At 38.1% G+C, this 18,138-nt stretch overlaps 1 protein-coding gene across 1 annotated transcript in view; it reads left to right on the top strand.

The window, feature by feature from the left end:
* Positions 1-18,138, top strand: part of nrm (neuromusculin) — a 591,863-nt gene that overhangs the window by 528,929 nt on the left and 44,796 nt on the right. The window lies entirely within an intron of this gene.

Genomic DNA, 18,138 nt, shown 5'->3' on the forward strand with positions numbered 1-18,138 from the left:
TCAAGTGTGAGAGTAATGGTGGTTGGGGATTTCAATGCTAAAGTGGGTAAAAATGTTATGGAGGGAGTAGTAGGTAAATTTGGGGTGCCAGGGGTAAATGTAAATGGGGAGCCTTTAATTGAGCTATGTGTAGAAAGAAATTTGGTACTAAGTAATACGTGATTTATGAAAAAGAGGATAAATAAATATACAAGGTATGATGTAGCACGTAATGAAAGTAGTTTGTTAGATTATGTATTTGTGGATAAAAGGTTGATGGGTAGGCTCCAGGATGTACATGTTTATAGAGGGGCAACTGATATATCGGATCATTATTTAGTTGTAGCTACAGTTAGAGTAAGAGGTAGATGGGAAAAGAGGAAGGTGGCAACAACAAGAGGGAGGTGAAAGTGTATAAACTAAGGGAGGAGGAAGTTCGGACGGGATATAAGCGACTATTGGCAGAAAGGTGGGCTAGTGCAAAGATGAGTAGTGGGGGGCTTGAAGAGAAAAAGGTAGCTTACGAGAGGTTTTTACAAAGCAGAAGTGTTATAAGAAAAGCAGAGTATATAGAGAGTAAAAGAAAGGTGAAGAGAGCGGTGAGAGAGTGCAAAAGGAGAGCAGATGAAAGAGTGGGAGAGGCACTGTCAAGAAATTTTAATGAAAATAAGAAAAAAATTTGGAGTTAAACAAGTTAAGAAAGCCTAGGGAAAGTATGGATTTGTCAGTTAAAAACAGAGTAGGGGAGTTAGTAGATGGGGAGAGGGAGGTATTAGGTAGATGGCGAGAATATTTTGAGGAACTTTTAAATGTTGAGGAAGAAAGGGAGGCAGTAATTTCATGCACTGGCCAGGGAGGTATACCATCTTTTAGGAGTGAAGAAGAGCAGAATGTAAGTGTGGTGGAGGTACGTGAGGCATTACGTAGAATGAAAGGGGGTAAAGCAGCTGGAACTGATGGGATCATGACAGAAATGTTAAAAGCAGCGGGGGATATAGTGTTGGAGTGGTTGGTACTTTTGTTTAATAAATGTATGAAAGAGGGGAAGGTACCTAGGGATTGGCGGAGAGCATGTATAGTCCCTTTATATAAAGGGAAAGGGGACAAAAGAGATTGAAAAAATTATAGAGGAATAAGTTTACTGAGTATACCAGGAAAAGTATACGGTAGGGTTATAATTGAAAGAATTAGAGGTAAGACAGAATGTAGGATTGCAGATGAGCAGGGAGGCTTCAGAGTGTGTAGGGGATGTGTAGATCAAGTGTTTACATTGAAGCATATATGTGAACAGTATTTAGATAAAGGTAGGGAAGTTTTTATTGCATTTATGGATTTAGAAAAGGCATATGATAGAGTTGATAGAGGAGCAATGTGGCAGATGTTGCAAGTATATGGAATAGGTGGTAAGTTACTAAATGCTGTAAAGAGCTTTTATGAGGATAGTGAGGCTCAGGTTAGGGTATGTAGAAGAGAGGGAGAATACTTCCCGGTAAAAGTAGGTCTTAGACAGGGATGTGTAATGTCACCATGGTTGTTTAATATATTTATAGATGGGGTTGTAAAAGAAGTAAATGCTAGGGTGTTCGGGAGAGGGGAGGGATTAAATTATGGGGAATCAAATTCAAAATGGGAATTGACACAGTTACTTTTTGCTGATGATACTGTGCTTATGGAAGATTCTAAAGAAAAATTGCAAAGTTAGTAGATGAGTTTGAGAATGTGTGTAAAAGTAGAAAGTTGAAAGTGAACATAGAAAAGAGTAAGGTGATGAGGGTATCAAATGATTTAGATAAAGAAAAATTGGATATCAAATTAGGGAGGAGGAGTATGGAAGAAGCGAATGTTTTCAGATACTTGGGAGTTGACGTGTCGGCGGATGGATTTATGAAGGATGAGGTTAATCATAGAATTGATGAGGGAAAAAAGGTGAGTGGTGCGTTGAGGTATATGTGGAGTCAAAAAACGTTATCTATGGAGGCAAAGAAGGGAATGTATGAAGGTATAGTAGTACCAACACTCTTATATGGATGTGAAGCTTGGGTGGTAAATGCAGCAGCGAGGAGACGGTTGGAGGCAGTGGAGATGTCCTGTCTAAGGGCAATGTGTGGTGTAAATATTATGCAGAAAATTCGGAGTGTGGAAATTAGGAGGTGTGGAGTTAATAAAAGCATTAGTCAGAGGGCAGAAGAGGGGTTGTTGAGGTGGTTTGGTCATTTAGAGAGAATGGATCAACGTAGAATGACATGGAAAGCATATAAATCTATAGAGGAAGGAAGGACGGGTAGGGGTCGTCCTCGAAAGGGTTGGAAAGAGGGGGTAAATAAGGTTTTGTGGGCGAGGGGCTTGGACTTCCAGCAAGCGTGCATGAGCGTGTTAGATAGGAGTGAATGGAGACGAATGATACTTGGGACCTGACGATCTGTTGGAGTGTGAGCAGGGTAATATTTAGTGAAGGGATTCAGGGAAACCGGTTATTTTCATATAGTCGAACTTGAGTCCTGGAAATGGGAAGTACAATGCCTGCACTTTAAAGGAGTGGTTTGGGATATTGGCAGTTTGGAGGGATATGTTGTGTATCTTTATACGTATATGCTTCTAAACTGTTGTATTCTGAGCACCTCTGCAAAAGCAGTGATAATGTGTGAGTGTGATGAAAGTGTTGAATGATGATGAAAGTATTTTCTTTTTGGGGATTTTCTTTCTTTTTTGGGTCACCCTGCCTCTGTGTGAGTCGGTCGATTTTTTTAAAAAAAAAATATATATATATATATATATATATATATATATATATATATATATATATATATATATATAGATATATATATATGCATGCAAAACAACCACTGTGAAAGAGTAGTGAAATTCCAAGCGCTTTCGTGACTACTCACATTGTCAAGGAACTATGAAAGCAATACATGAAAGGAAGGCAATTAAAGGGCTTAGACCACACCTCACAGTCAACTCCCACAACAAAGAAACCTGACGCGTGACAATACCGGACTCATAAGAAAAGAGGAACACTGCAGTAGGTCCGCTGGTACAACTAGACAGGTCCTCACGACATCCCAAATATTCTACCCAAGAAATAAGGTTTATTATTTGTCCAATGTATTATTATATTCTTCCAAAATTTTATTAATTATAAATGAATCTAATTTATATAAACCAAAGGAAATATTCATATTTTCAAAACTGCTTTTTATGAAACCAGGTTCAGTTATATTTCTGTCAATCATGGACTTGCTTGATACAACTTTCTCAACTTGTTGAAAATCAGTTGGATAGTTAAAATCTCTCATATGAATAAATAAAGCATTGGAATCTTGTCCAGTTCTAATGCTATATTTATGTTGTTTTATTCTAAGTTCGAGACTTTTTACCAGTTTGACCGTAATAAACTTTATCGCAAATTTTACAAGGAATCTTATACACACATCCGTCAGCATATTGGGGGGGGGGGGGAATGCTTTATCAAAAGTTTTTTTTACTGTATCAAGATTTTTAAATACAACTTTAATATTAAAAGTCTTAAGAGAAGGCATATCAACCAAGTTTTCATGGTAAGGGAGAACCAACATATTTTTAGTTGAATAAGGTTGGTTGTCCCTTTTTGGGTTGTAAAAAGTATTTCTTGCAATTTTAAATGATTTATCAATTACATTTCTCGGGTATTTTAGATCATTGGCTATTTCATAAATTTTGGATATTTCTTGATCTATGAACTCAGGACTACAAATACGTAAAGCTCTCACAAACATTGATGGGAAAACAGACAGTTTAACTATCTTGATGGGAAGAATAATAGTGGACATAGGAACAGTTATTTGTAGGTTTTCTGTAAATTTTAAATTTGAATTCATTATTACTCTTAATAATTAAAACATCTAGAAGAGGCAATGAGTTATTTTCTTCAAACTCAACAGTCAAGTTTATAGAATGGGCTAAGGTATTCAATTTGCCAAGGAAATGGTGTATATCTACATTCTTGGGCATAAGACATAAAATATCAACATATCTGAACCATTTTGCTCTATTAGGGAGGATTGTGTTAAGCAACCTTGTTTCAAAAAATTCCATGTATAGATTACTAAGAACAGGTGAAAGAGGATTTCTCATTGCCATACCAAATTTCTGAGTGTAAAACTTATCATCAAATACAAATTTTGCATCAACAATGCAAAGTTTAATAAGTTTAATGATGGTAGGAACTGACAATGGTAAATCATAATTAACGAGTTCTTCAGATAAGAAACTTAATAAATCATCAACAGGAACTTCCGTAAACAAGGAAGTAACATCAAAACTAACCATGTTAAAATAATTTAAGTCAGTCAAGGAGCTTAATTTGTCAACTAAATCTATGTTGTTTTTAAACATTAAAATTAGAAATTCTACCAACAATAGGGCTCAAAATGTCAACAAGCCATTTGGATAATTTATACGAAACTGATAATATGGAGCTAATAATTGGTCTGACTGGATTACCTGGTTTGTGTGTTTTTATTAGTCCATACATGTAAGGTAAATATGGACTAGTGGAAGTAAATTGTTTAATTAATTCATCTTTGCCTTTCAGTAGAAGTTTTATTGTTTTATTGATTTTATTGAATTAATTAAACAATTTACTTCCACTAATCCATCTTTGGGTCACCCTGCCTCGGTGGGAGACGGCCGACTTGTTGAAAAAAAAAAAAAAAAAATATATATATATATACATTATATATATATATATATATATATATATATATATATATATATATATATATATATATATATATATATATATATATATATAATATATATATATTTCAACATGTCGGTCGTCTCCCACCGAGGCAGGGTGACCCAAAAAAGAAAGAAAATCCCCAAAAAGTAAATACTTTCATCATTCAACACTTTCACCACACTCACACATTATCACTGCTTTTGCAGAGGTGCTCAGAATACAACAGTTTAGAAGCATATACGTATAAAGATACACAACATATCCCTCCAAACTGCCAATATCCCAAACCCCTCCTTTAAAGTGCAGGCATTGTACTTCCCATTTCCAGGACTCAAGTCCGACTATATGAAAATAACCGGTTTCCCCGAATCCCTTCACTAAATATTACCCTGCTCACACTCCAACAGATCGTCAGGTCCCAAGTATCATTCGTCTCCATTCACTCCTATCTAACACGCTCATGCACGCTTGCTGGAAGTCCAAGCCCCTCGCCCACAAAACCTCCTTTACCCCCTCTTTCCAACCCTTTCGAGGACGACCCCTACCCCTCTTTCCTTCCCCTATAGATTTATATGCTTTCCATGTCATTCTACTTTGATCCATTTTCTCTAAATGACCAAACCACCTCAACAACCCCTCTTCTGCCCTCTGACTAATGCTTTTATTAACTCCACACCTTCTCCTAATTTCCACACTCCGAATATTCTGCATAATATTTACACCCCACATTGCCCTTAGACAGGACATCTCCACTGCCTCCAACCGTCTCCTCGCTGCTGCATTTACCACCCAAGCTTCACATCCATATAAGAGTGTTGGTACTACTATACTTTCATACATTCCCTTCTTTGCCTCCATAGATAACGTTTTTTGACTCCACATATACCTCAACGCACCACTCACCTTTTTTCCCTCATCAATTCTATGATTAACCTCATCCTTCATAAATAAATCCGCCGACACGTCAACTCCCAAGTATCTGAAAACATTCACTTCTTCCATACTCCTCCTCCCCAATTTGATATCCAATTTTTCTTTATCTAAATCATTTGATACCCTCATCACCTTACTCTTTTCTATGTTCACTTTCAACTTTCTACCTTTACACACATTCTGAAACTCATCCACTAACCTTTGCAATTTTTCTTTAGAATCTCCCATAAGCACAGTATCATCAGCAAAAAGTAACCGTGTCAATTCCCATTTTGAATTTCATTCCCCATAATTTAATCCCACCCCTCTCCCGAACACCCTAGCATTTACTTCTTTTACGACCCCATCTATAAATATATTAAACAACCATGGTGACATTACACATCCCTGTCTAAGACCTACTTTTACCGGGAAGTATTCTCCCTCTCTTCTACATACCCTAACCTGAGCCTCACTATCCTCATAAAAGCTCTTTACAGCATTTAGTAACTTACCACCTATTCCATATACTTGCAACATCTGCCACATTGCTCCTCTATCCACTCTATCATATGCCTTTTCTAAATCCATAAATGCAATAAAAACTTCCCTACCTTTATCTAAATACTGTTCACATATATGCTTCAATGTAAACACTTGATCTACACATCCCCTACCCACTCTGAAACCTCCTTACTCATCCGCAATTCTACATTCTGTCTTACCTCTAATTCTTTAAATTATAACCCTACCGTATACTTTTCCTGGTATACTCAGTAAACTTATTCCTCTATAATTTTTACAATCTCTTTTGTCCCCTTTCCCTTTATATAAAGGGACTATACATGCTCTCCGCCAATCCCTAGGTACCTTCCCCTCTTTCATACATTTATTACACAAAAGTACCAACCACTCCAACACTATATCCCCCCCTGCTTTTAACATTTCTGTCATGATCCCATCAGTTCCAGCTGCTTTACCCCCTTTCATTCTACGTAATGCCTCACGTACCTCCACCACACTTACATTCTGCTCTTCTTCACTCCTAAAAGATGGTATACCTCCCTGGCCAGTGCATGAAATTACCGCCTCCCTTTCTTCCTCAACATTTAAAAGTTCCTCAAAATATTCTCGCCATCTACCTAATACCTCCCTCTCCCCATCTACTAACTCCCCTACTCTGTTTTTAACTGACAAATCCATACTTTCCCTAGGCTTTCTTAACTTGTTTAACTCACTCCAAAATTTTTTCTTATTTTCATTAAAATTTCTTGACAGTGCCTCTCCCACTCTTTCATCTGCTCTCCTTTTGCACTCTCTCACCACTCTCTTCACCTTTCTTTTACTCTCTATATACTCTGCTCTTCTTATAACACTTCTGCTTTGTAAAAACCTCTCTTAAGCTACCTTTTTCTCTTTTATCACACCCTTTACTTCATCATTCCACCAATCACTCCTCTTTCCTCCTGCCCCCACCCTCCTATAACTGCAAACTTCTGCCCCACATTCTAATACTACATTTTAAAAACTATTCCAACCCTCTTCAACCCCCCCACTATCCCACCTTTCTGCCAATAGTCGCTTATATCTCGCCCGAACTTCCTCCTCCCTTAGTTTATACACTTTCACCTCCCTCTTGTTGTTGCCACCTTCCTCTTTTCCCATCTACCTCTTACTCTAACTGTAGCTACAACTAAATAATGATCCGATATATCAGTTGCCCCTCTATAAACATGTACATCCTGGAGCCTACCCATCAACCTTTTATCCACCAATACATAATCTAACAAACTACTTTCATTACGTGCTACATCATACCTTGTATATTTATCCTCTTTTTCATAAAATATGTATTACTTATTACCAAATTTCTTTCTATACATAGCTCAATTAAAGGCTCCCCATTTACATTTACCCCTGGCACCCCAAATTTACCTACTACTCCCTCCATAGCATTTTTACCCACTTTAGCATTGAAATCCCCAACCACCATTACTCTCACACTTGATTCAAAACTCCCCACGCATTCACTCAACATTTCCCAGAATCTCTCTCTCTCCTCTACACTTCTCTCTTCTCCAGGTGCATACACGCTTACTATAACCCACTTTTCACATCCAATCTTTATTTTACTCAACATAATCCTTGAATTTATACATTTGTAGTCCCTCTTTTCCTGCCATAGCTTATCCTTCAACGTTATTGCTACTCCTTCTTTAGCTCTAACTCTGTTTGAAACCCCTGATCTAATCCCATTTATTCCTCAAAATTGAAACTCTCCCACACCCTTCAGCTTTGTTTCACTTAAAGCCAGGACATCCAGTTTCTTCTCATTCATAACATCCACAATCATCTCTTTCTTATCATTTGCACAACATCCACGCAAATTCAGACTTCCCACTTTGACAATTTTCTTCTTCTTATTCTTTTTAGTAATCTTTACAGGAAAAGGGGTTACTAGCCCATCGTTCCCGGCATTTTAGTTGACTTTTACAACACGCATGGCTTACGGAGGAAAGATTCTTATTCCACTTCCCCATGGATATAAAAGGAAAAGTAATAAGACCAAGAACTATTAAATATAATATATATATATATATATATATATATATATATATATATATATATATATATATATATATATATATATATATATATATATATATGAAACCTTATATCGTAAACGTAATGTTTCCATGAAACACTATAGACTATAATTAACGTAACGTTAATTCCTGAATTTGTGAACGCCGCTTTGTTCGTCACATTACAACAGCTGATGAGGATTGGTAATTCCAATCTTTACGGCTCGTGATTAGCTTATCAGGATCCTAGACTTAGCCTGTAATTAACCTTCCATAAAAAAATACCTCTAATTACCTGTCCTTCGCGTTATTACGACAAGTCACAGTGTTCGTCGGAGCTGCGTATGTTACATTCACTCTCCCCCGTAATTAGCGTAAAATCAGTCGTAAATATGTCACGGTAACGACCTGGAATTAGTCTCAGCGAAATACGTTGTATTCACTAGCGTTGCTGGGAGGGAGCACTGGGGAGGGGGCGGTCGACCCCCTTGAATACATTTAGGTACTTGTTGTATTCTTGCCCCCCCCCCGACCCTTTTTTCCTCTCTTGTACCCTTTCCGATTTATTATTAATTATTATTATTATTACAATCAGAAAAAATCGCTAACTCGACAACCAATCAAAACTAAACTAAATCGGAGTCATACAACCCTGATTCCTTAAGCATTTCGTGAGCCCTTGGAAGATGTGTCTGAAGATGTTGAGGGATGCTGAAGCGCCTGAATCTCTGGTTGTCACTTAGAGAGTCCACGTTCGCCGGAACCTACTCATATCCTTACAAGTCTTGTATTTTTGATAATGTACAATACCGACAAGTTGATGAACAAGACACACGGATAACATTTGAGAATCTTTGTCGAAAACGTTTCGCCTGCACAACTTTTTTTTTCAGACGAATACAACACTGAGCGGTCGAACACGCCCCCTCAACGACACTCACACAAAGTCGGAGAGCGCCCCCCCCGACCTCCCGGGGTAAGCTTGGGGGGATCCGGGGTAGTTCTACCCGCTTGGGGGCACTGTCAGAACCCCCATTTGTAGAAGAGAACACTTAGACACGGGCAGGGTAATCTTTTTTTTGTTTATTATCTTACAAGTTTTTCCCAGGGTTTGAAGGTTTAAGGGAAAGTTTCCCCTTTTAAAGAGTTTTAAATTTAAAATTTACAAACTAAGAGCTGTTTTTCCCCGCTCTTTCAAAATAAACCCCCGGGGATGCGACCAAGGTGGAAAATCCAGGTACTAAATACGTTAGTGAATAGGGCGAGGTGGGGCACCCCAACTTTTCCCACCTGTGTCGAGGATCGAACCAGAACCCCCAGATGTACCGAGTTCGCACCATTATGGGATTTCAAAAATAGAGAGAAAACGTTGTCCCAAGGGCCCTATTTCGTAAGTCTGCTCTGGTTAAAACGTCGGGCAGAAAAATTTGACCCAGTGAAAAAGGGGGTCAAAAACGGATACCACGCCCGTCGACAGGCAGCATCCTCATAATAAAACCATGTACATTTTTCCCCCGTGACCTGGAGAGCGTCATGTCAGTGTTGAGGGGCAGATGGACCCTCCTGACGGCGTGTTGACCGCCCAAACCCAACCACACCCCTCCTCCAAATGGCGGGGCCCAGGAGTCACCCCCCCACTTCTCCGAGCGGGGTGGGGGGAAAAACGGAAATTTACCTCCGAACCAAAATTTTATTAGACTGTTTATGCAAGAGAGCACAGAGACTGGAGGCGTTCCAAGGGGGAAAGGCCCTGATCCAGGGGAATGGTATTTTCCCTTTTTGGCCAAACCGACAGTCCACCAACCCTGCCGCAAAAAACCCGGGGGTTGTGTTTTTCCTGATTAGGGGAGCGCAAACCTGGGGGGGGGGGAGGAGGGATTATTTTTAGTTCATGGAGGGGAGCACAGAACCCGGGACAAGAGCCCTCACCAGCATAAAGGACCCCCTTTTGGGGGGGTTTTCCCCTGAAATGACAGGGGGGGGGGGGAGGGGACGACCTCACGCATTTGCCTGTGACTAAACCTAGTGTTGTACTTCACCCCACCATCAAAACGAGTGGTTCAGAATTTTTTTGATGGGGAAAACTTACCTCCCATTAGAAATTACTTTTTTATGATTCGTTTATTATTTTTATTATGAAAATTAAACAGGGGTAATATAATGTTAAATCATGAGTATTGGCTCAGTTTCTTTTTTTTACTCACGATAAAAAATTTACCCAAACATCTAGATCTGCCTTTGGTTTAAAAGTTTTTTGTTCTACCAAAATGTTGTTAAATATGACATTTTCGTAAACATCACAAAGGGTTAAATTTCATAAAATGCCATAATACGTTTGTCCTAGTTACATATTGTTTTCCACCATTGTTTTCCCGGGAGATTTTCGTGTTAATTTATAAATGATCATTTGGAATTATGCTTTTTAGTTTAGAATAATTCGAGGTTAACGTTTTGTCTCTCCACCAGACCCCCCAGGGGAGATCCTGGTGACCGACATCCAGGTGGTGGGGGGGGGGTTTCCGCCCAGTTTGGGGGCCCGCCCCAGACCCGATACCTTTTCTGGAGTCACGGTGGGGAGATCAGTCCAAGGGGGGTGCTGAGACACCCCAAAAAAGGGGGACCGAGGGGATTTGGAGTGCTTTTGCAGAATCGTCACGGAAGATGACCTACTTCCACCTTCGATATTTTGTGTAATGAACAGATCCACAATTTCCAAACTTTTAAAGAAACCCAGACGACTTTGGGGTCCAGGTTACAATGACCCCAAAGGGGGCCGAAACATCGGGCGTTCCAGTTTTTGGGGTTGTGAGGTCTTGTTGAAATATGGTAACAGAGGATTGTCAGTCGGAAGACCAGTTTTTAAAACCGATCCATTATAGCGATCAAGGCAGTTATATCAGATTTTTTTTTTTAGGATTTTTATTTTTTTGGGTTTCTGGTGTCTAAAACGGGGCAAATGAGAGTTTTTTCGCAGTGATTTTTCCCGAGTATTTTAGGGTAATTTAAGATAGCTACTTGCAAATTTTTATCTTTTGGACAGGCGAATGAAGATCGACGTCAGACGGGGGTGGAGAAGACCCCCACATCCTCCTCATTTGGTCCCGCAGCCAACCCAGAAGAGGCGCTTCGGGGGAAAAATTTCCTGAACGCCTGCCCTTCTTGGGAATTTGACCGGGACATCCATGCCATCGCTCCGGGTTAAAAAGGACAAATGCCATGCGGGGTTTTTGGGGAGAAAACCGATTTTTATAAGATTTTAATGAGTTTGTCCAGAACTCCCTTTCAAAAATTTTTTTAAAATTTTAATGTTTTAATTTTTTTAATTATTTTTGGCGTTAATTTGGGGGCCTAGACAATGTTCCCCGAGTCATTCATTTTTTATATATATACTATTGGATTTTTGTTTGTTGCAAACATTCCTAAAAATGGGGTTTTTGGTGAAGTGATCGTGAGGGAAGATTGACGAAGATTTTCAAAAATTTCTAAACCCCGAAGGGGAAGAGCGGGGTATGGTGTTGGGTGGGGGGAGTAAAAATTACGGGGGGATTGTGCCCGCAAAAACCGTTAACTTAAAATCAAAAAAGGGAAAAATAAGGGGAAAACAATTGATATTGGGAAATGAAGAGAGGCTGAATTTCGGATCGGGACCCTTTTGAAGAGGGGAAAAACAGGGGTCGGCTTTTGCAGAGTGACGCGCCTCCCTTCAAACGGGGGAGGTAAAAATGATTGAAAAACTGTTAAGAATTATTACCGAAAAAAACATAAAAGTTTTAGTTTTTCATAAAATGCAGCTGTAACAGCAGCGTCGATTAAAAGTGCGATAAATTATTTTACCAAAAACAATGAAGTTTGTGAAATGCGTCAAACGCCTGACTGCGAAATATCACAATAACTTTTTAATGTTTTTTAATTTTTAACTTTTTTTAAAGGAAAAAAAAAAGTAATTAAAGAAGGGATTTTATTCAAAGTAACGTATTTTTATTGTAGAAATATTAATTTTAATGAAACAGGAAAAGTCCAAAAATTGAAAACGTCACACGTAAAAACACGGAATATAAAGCTATAGAAATGAATTTTCACGACATTTCCAAGGATCTGGGGTTGAGGATAAAGAGTCAAAATGCAGCGGGTGGAGAATGAAAAAAGAGATATTTATAGTCCAAAGACAAACTCACTTACAGACGGAACCTTATAACAGAGACATGGGGGTTAAAAATGGAAAAAGATGTGCGGGTAAAGGGAAAAAAAAAGTTGTTACTAGTTTGTTTTTTACAAGAATGAGATGAGAGGTTTTGATCCAAGAAAATGATTTTAAACTAGATATTTTTGTGGAAATTTACCAACCGGGTTTTTGCCCAGTAACTAAGTTCCTGAGAAACACCCACACTAAGATCCCCGGTTTAGTTCTTTTATTTATCACTTTAAAAAGTTGTAAAAATCTGAAAGGGAAGCACTTCCTCCCCCCCCTGGATACCCGACACCATTTCAGGCACGAAACCTTGGGTTTAATATTTTCCCTCCGTGTTTTTTATATTCCATTAACATTTAAACAGGATTGAAATTAATTTTTAAAAGTTCTCAGTTTATGCCAAAATACATTTTTTTTTCCCTGACATAATGAGGCTTGTTGAAAGGGGAAATTAAAAATACTTTTTTTCATATAATTTTGTTGGGTTAATTTTGGCCAGTCCCCTGATTTTTTACGATCTATTGATTACAAATTGGGAAATTTGTTCAGAACACAAACGAACTTATCAGTGCATTTTAAAGGACAAGAAAAAGAATATAAAGATTTTGTTTTAAATATATATATATATATATAATATATATATATATATATATATATATATATATATATATTAATGTCAAAGAATAGGAGAACGGGGATCTTGGCTTAAACAGCAAGCTCATCTTCCAAAAGGGAAAGCAAAAATTTTGAAATAATTTCTCCAAAATTTTTCTGAACCAACGAAAAATATATTTGATTTGTTTGTTTATTAAATTATTAAACAAATCAAAATATTTTTAGTTTAGGTAAAATTTTTTTTTGTTAAAATGGTTGTAAGCAATTTCCTTTAAAATTAAAATTTTTAATCATCATTAATAAAAAAATATATTTTTAAACGAAAGAGAAAATTTTGTTTAAAAGAGTTTTATAATTGCCCCAATTTTTAATTTTCCACAAATATATATATATATATATATAATATATATATATATATATTATATATATAATATATATATATATATATATATATAAAATAAAAACCTATATAAAAATCGCCCAAAAAAAATTTAAAAGGTTTCGGGGGGATTTGCATCCACTTTTTTTTTTAAGGTTGGGAACAAGGTGGAAAGGAGACGATAAAAGGGCCAGTTACTGCAGGTTTCCCTTCTCGCGAACCCATTTTTATAACAAGGGGCCCTTTGGGATCTCAATTGAGGTATCACTTATTATGGGAATGTTTATTATTATACATGACCCATGAAGTCATGATTTTCACCTTTTTTACCGTGATAAAATTTTTGGTTTCGAGAGTCCAGTTTCACAATTTGTAATGAAAACAAAAATTTTTTAGATAATTCCAAAAATTTTGGATTAAAAAAGATGAAAAATGTTTTCGTTGGGTTCAAAAATGATTTTTGGAAATTATTTCAAAAATTTTTCGCTTGCCTTATTCGGAAGAAAACTGTTTTCCCAAAAATCGAAGTTTTATTTATTCAAGACAACTTTTGGGTGTGTACGGCGGCACAAAAAAAACACACACACACGCCTGAGCAATCAGTGAAGAAGCAAAGGGGTTGGTGATTGCCCCCTCAACTACAAAGATGAGCCCAACACACAGGTCTTTTTTTAACCCCCAAATGCAAAGTCATGAAGACGGGGAAAGGGGAAAAAAGATGCGAAGAGCAGGTGGGGTGGTCAAAGATACAAAACACCAAAAAAAGATCTTTTGGGGAGTATAAAACATCTCGGGAACAATCAAAGAAACTGCACAACATAGGGGTCTGGAAACCTAAGAAAGGGTTTCCGATACTTTTAAACTTTGAAAAACTGACACCATAATGTTAGGTCTTTTTGGGAGGCAGAATTTTGAACCCACACCTGGAAGTAAGAAATTAAAAAGGGCAAAGGTTTTCAAAAACCCTAGTCCCAGAGCAAGGGTTTATCCTACAAAAAAGGGTTTGGGGAAAATCTCGAAAACCCCAAGGACAGGAGGGCGGGGAAGAAGGAAAACGAAAAAAAAAAATATTTGAGAATTGCCGACAGGATTTTCCAGAGAGGGGACACAGAAAAAAGGGGTCAAAATTAAAGTTAAGACCGAAGCGATGGAGTTGGGGAACTTTTTTTGGGGTCATAGAGTTAAGGAAGGGGAAAGCCAAAGGGAGAGGGGAGGGGAACCCAATAGTTTTAAGACTGGGTTTGATAAAATTATGGAGCGGGGAGAGAAAGGACCTAATAGAGCTAAAAAAGGGGCCGGGAACGTAACACCCTGCAACAAAAGGTGAGTACAACATTTGAAAGAGGGGGCTATTCACCTTTTTACATTAGGGTTTATGTTTTGGGTTTGAAAAATTGACCCATGATCAACGAGGCGGCAAAAGAAATGTTACTGGTGGAGACGAGACACTTATGCAACATAGGGAACCAACTTGTGGTTTTTAAAAACCTTTCATCACAGTGTTAGGGTGTTGACGGGTGTCCACCTGGCAGCAAAACCCCCGCATAATTAAAAAAGAAGTTTCTAATAAATTATAAGCACGTTAACTATCTCGAAAAAAAAGGGAAAATTTTTGTCGGAAACGGACAATTTTTCGACGAATCTTAGTCATAGATGACCCGCCACTGTCATCGACCGAGACGGGGTTCCGGTCCACCTTTAAAATTAAGGGTTTTATAATTTTTTTTTTGAGGAGAAAAAACGTTTGACAGATTCATATTAATACGAAAATTTTTACAGGAGGAAGGGGGGGGATAAAACGAAAGGACATAACACTGGGGAATGAGAATCAGGTTTGACCCGAAAGGTAGTATAAATTTTGATCAAGACCCCTTTTTGAAACTGGGGAGGCCCCTCTGAAAGGTTTTTAAAGAAAATCTTTTTGTTTGAGTGGTCCGGGAAGTTTGGGATGCCTGATACCCGGGACCCAGGCTGTTGTTCATTATGTTCTCACAACCGCTCCACCTTTGTTAATTCACAAAAAAAGTTTTACCCAAGCTTGTTCCATCCCACACTTCAAAGGTGAAGCTCTCCCCCGTCAGCCAGTTTTTCTTTTTCTTCTTTTTAATATATATATATATATATATATATATATATATATATATATATATATATATATATATATATATATTTATTTTTTATAAAATATTGGTTTGAGGCAGCAACCACCCAGGGGGTACTACGTCCTGAAAGATTTAAAAAAAAGCCTGAATTTTTTTTCATTTGGGGTTGGGGTGTCTTTGTCTGTCTCATAAATATGAAAGTTTAAAGGATGTTTTACTCCTACTTCCCTAGGTCACATCACAACATGACACTTTTTTTATAACACTATCTGGTTTTTTTGATTTTATCTTAATAGTTCTTTCTTTTTTATTTTCCCTTTATCCAGGGGAAGTGGAAAAGAATCTTTCCTCCAAAGAGCGGGAAAATTCAACAAATGGGGGAAACAATGGGCTAGTCCCCCTTTTTCCAAAAGATTACAAAAAAGAATAAGAAAAAAATTGTCAAAGGGGAAGTCTGAATGGGGAGGGCAAATGATAAGAAAGAAGTTTTTGGGATGTTGAATGAGAAGGGATTTTTAATGAAAAAAGCAAGGGGGTGGAGAGAAAAGGGGGGGAATAAAGATTGGGCGGGGGTTTTAAAAGAGTTAGATTAAAAAAGGGGAGAAAATGTTAAAAGTAAGTTAGGAGAAAAGAGGGACTAAAATGTATAAATTTAAGGTTAAAGGGAGTAAAATAAAGATTGAGGGAAAGGGGGAAAGAATGATACCTGAGAAGAGAGAAGGTAGGGGAAAGGAGATATTCTGGGAAATGTTTAGTGAATGGGGGGGAGTTTTGAATAAAGTGTAGAGTAAGGGGTTGGGGGATTTAATGCTAAAGTAAAATTTTTGGGAGGGAGTGGGAAATTTACCCAGGTAAAAAAAGGGGGAGCCTTTAATTGAGCATGTAGAAAAAAATTTTGGGAAATAACATATTTTATAAAAAAGGGATAAATAAATAAAAAGGATGGGCACGAAAAAGATTTGTTAGATTAGTATTGGGGGAAAAAGGAGAGGGGGAGGCCCCAGGAGTCTTTTTTTAAGAGGGCAATAAAAGGGATCATTATTTAGTTGTAGCACAAGAGAAGAGGGATGGAAAGAGGAAGGAAAAAAGAAGAAAAGTAAAGGACAAAAGTGAAAAATTTATTGTAAGCCGGTCAGGAGACAATTACAACAAACATGGACACAGGGGAAAATTGAGTGAGGGGGAAAGGGGGGTATCCTTTTGATGTTCACTAGGGTGTAGTGTATAGTAGTTAAAAAAATCACAGAAAAAATATTGCATGAGAAAAGAATGCAATTGAACAAAAAAGGTTGACAAATATAGATAAAAGAGGGTTTTTTTTCACTTAAAAAAAAGCCCGTAGAAACAGAGAGCCCGGGGATGGCAGGTTTACGCGGGGGATTCCGTTGGGAATGGGAAAGGGCCCGTTGTTTTTTTAATGTTTGAAAAGCGATCATGCTGACTTGCACTGGGTGGGGAAAAGTTTTTTACACAATTGCTCTAAATTTTCATGATGAGGGGGCGGCCAAAAAGGGCGTTGTTGTTTTTTTCCCAGCTATGGAAAAGAGGCGGGTCGATTTTTCCCCTTTTTTCCCCCCATGATTTTTGCCAGCCTACGGGGAAAAACCCCGCAGACGTCTGGTCGGTTTGCCTGGTAGAAGGATGGGATTTGGTGTTGCGGGGCCTTTTTTAAACGTTTGGGGCCCGGCTGTTGGGAAGAATTAAATTTTGTAGGGGGTTAGGTGAGAATTGATGTTTCAAAGATTTTTCGCATTTTTGATAAAAAAGGAGGAAATTGTCCCCGGGAATGTTTGGAATGTAAAACCTTCGTAAAGAAAAGACAAAATTCGGATGTTTTAAAAAAACCCGATGATGAGTTTTTTGGTTTTGGGATCTTGACGGAAAGAAGGGGAGATCATTTTTTGGGGGTTTCCCGAAAACCCGAAACAGGTTTGTCTACTCAGAATGAGACGTCGGGGAAAGGAGCTTGTCATTGCCCTTTCCCTTTGGTAAACGAATGTGGTCAATTTTGAGCCTTAAGACCCCGACATCAAAACGTTTTGAGTTAAGGGGACATCGCCCCCACCCAACTTATCAGGGAAACCAGAGTCCGAAATTTTGCCAACATCACCCCTTTCCCGGTCATTTGGTTATTACGGAGATGTCCTCGAAATAACCCAAACGTTTTGATGTAGGGGTTTTTCAGGAATCAACGGGAACCGGATCCATTTTTAACGAAGAAGAGTCCAATGACAAGTACCTTTCCTCGACGTCCTCTTTCCCAAAAAAGAGACAAAACTAAATTTCAAGTTTATGGGAAAAACCCACCAAAAAAGATTTCTACCTTTTTCCCAGAAAGATCCAAGCCCAAAAGAGGCATCATCATCGGTTTTTCCTGAAACCCGAATTTGAGTCCTGAGTTTCTGAGAGGAATGTATTTAAATTTCACCAAACTTTCACTGAGTTAAAATTTTCCTTTTTTTTAAAAGATGAAGAAAAGAGTTCAGACCCCCCCTCCACGCATCAACCCCCGCCCCAAAAAAGTTAAATTTTTTCCCCACAGCCAGGTTGCATAAACGTCCAAAAACCAAGCAACACCAGAGTCGCATGCTTCACCCCCAAAAAAGGGTTTTAACCCAGACAAAACCCAAAACCACGAACCGTAACGGGAT

Source organism: Cherax quadricarinatus, chromosome 47 (genome assembly GCF_038502225.1).
Source record: "Cherax quadricarinatus isolate ZL_2023a chromosome 47, ASM3850222v1, whole genome shotgun sequence".
NCBI lineage: Eukaryota > Metazoa > Arthropoda > Malacostraca > Decapoda > Parastacidae > Cherax > Cherax quadricarinatus.